Raw genomic sequence first — 2101 nt, 5'->3', positions numbered from 1 at the left:
TCCATTTTGAGTTTATTTTTGTGTATGGTGTTAGGGAGTGTTCTAATTTCATACTTTTACATGTACCTGTCCAGTTTTCCAAGCACCATTTATTGAAGAGGCTGTCTTTTCTCCATTGTATACTCTTGCTTCCTTTATCAAAGATAAGGTGACCATATGTGCATGGGTTTATCTCTGGGCTTTCTATCCTGTTCCATTGATCTATATTTCTGTTTTTGTGCCAGTACCATACTGTCTTGATTACTGTAGCTTTGTAGTATAGTCTGAAATCAGGGAGCCTGATTCCTCCAGCTCCATTTTTTGTTCTCAAGATTGCTGTAGAGGAGTCTGAGGAGGGGAGGAGGTGGTGGTGTCGGCTCTAGATCATTCCTCTCAGGGACTGACTGACCTGTGGAGTGAAGATGTCACTCCACACTGCTCTTCCTCCCGCCACAAAGCCGTCCCCTCTGGCTATGTCTCAGAGCAGGCATCGTGCTGTGGCTCCGCCGCTGAAGTGTGAGGACAGTGGGACCTTCAGTTTGGGGAAGATGATCACAGCTAAGCCAGGGAAAACACCAATTCAGGTATTACATGTATACGGCATGAAGACCAAGAATATCCCAGTTTATGAATGTGAAAGATCCAATGTGCAAATACACTTGCCCACTTTCACCTTCAGAGTAACTGTTGGTGACATAACCTGCACAGGTGAAGGTACAAGTAAGAAGCTGGAGAAACATAGAGCTTCTGAGGCTGCCATAAACATTTTGAAAGCCAGTGCAAGTATTTTCTTTGCAGTTCCTGATCCCTTAATGCCTGACCCTTCCAAGCAACCGAAGAACCAGCTTAATCCTATTGGTTCATTACAGGAATTGGCTATTCATCATGGCTGGAGACTTCCTGAATATACCCTTTCCCAGGAGGGAGGACCTGCTCATAAGAGAGAATATACCACAATTTGTAGGCTAGAGTCATTCATGGAAACTGGAAAAGGGGCATCAAAGAAACAAGCCAAGAGAAATGCTGCTGAGAAATTTCTTGCCAAATTCAGTAATATCTCTCCAGAGAACCACATTTCTTTGACAAATGTGGTAGGACATTCTTTAGGTTGTACTTGGCATTCCTTGAGGAATTATCCTTGTGAAAAGATCAACTTACTGAAAAGAAGCCTCCTCAGTATTCCAAATACAGATTACATCCAGCTGCTTAGTGAAATTGCAAAGGAGCAAGGTTTTAATATAACACATTTGGATATAGAAGAACTGAGTGCCAACGGACAGTATCAATGTCTCGCTGAATTGTCCACCAGTCCCATCACAGTCTGTCATGGCTCGGGGATCTCCTGTGGCAGAGTGGCTCAGAGTGATGCAGCTCACAATGCTCTGCAGTATTTAAAGATAATAGCAGAAAGAAAGTAAATGTGGAACAACGTAGAAAACCCTTCAGTAGCACATAAGAAGTTCCCCTTTCTCCCCTTTCCAAGTAAAACATTTACTATAATGTTTGAGTTTGTGTGTTGGTTCTAAATCTCTTCATAGATTCCATCAACACTCCAGATTTAATTATCTTCTGGTAGTTGTTATTAAGATGTTTTTAATGGCTTCGACTTTGTATTGGTATATTGTATTTATAAACTTTGTACCATAGCAGAGTGTAGCACTCATTTTACAATGCCATGCACATAGAAGGAAAAAACTGCATGATGGTTGTTGATGAGGAGGAGGATAAAATAAAACTGCTAACAACAGTCTTTCTTACTGGTGCTTAACCTCTTCTTTGTACAAGGCTTTGTAAAGGAATTTCGAAGGAAGCCCCTTAGAATTAGTGTTGAGGAATGCACTAACAGGTTTTAATCGACTGTGATTGTTAAATTTCAGGGAACATGATTGGTATGCTGTGTATTTGAATCCATGTAATAAAGAGCTGTTGTTATTAAAAAAAAAAAGATTGCTTTAGCTATTAGGGGTCTTTTGTGTTTCCATACAAATTGTGAAATTTTTTGTTCTAGTCCTGTGAAAAATGCCAGTGATTGAATCAGTAGATTGCTTTGGGTAGTAGAGTCATTTTCACAATATTGATTCTTCCAATACAAGAACATGGTATATCTCTCCATCTATTTGTA

At 40.2% G+C, this 2101-nt stretch overlaps 1 pseudogene across 1 annotated transcript; it reads left to right on the top strand.

Annotated features, from left to right (window-relative positions):
* Positions 1 to 327: 327 nt before the first annotated feature.
* Positions 328 to 1901, top strand: LOC113614394 (interferon-inducible double-stranded RNA-dependent protein kinase activator A pseudogene; annotated as a pseudogene). The gene has a single exon (XR_003430609.1). The product of XR_003430609.1 is annotated as an interferon-inducible double-stranded RNA-dependent protein kinase activator A pseudogene (transcript).
* The last annotated feature ends 200 nt before the right edge of the window (positions 1902 to 2101 follow it).

This window comes from Aethalodelphis obliquidens, unplaced genomic scaffold (assembly GCF_003676395.1).
Source record: "Aethalodelphis obliquidens isolate GAN/ISIS:26980383/991018 unplaced genomic scaffold, ASM367639v1 scaffold95, whole genome shotgun sequence".
NCBI classification, from domain to species: Eukaryota; Metazoa; Chordata; class Mammalia; order Artiodactyla; family Delphinidae; genus Aethalodelphis; species Aethalodelphis obliquidens.
This window is presented reverse-complemented; position numbering and strand designations above follow the sequence as displayed.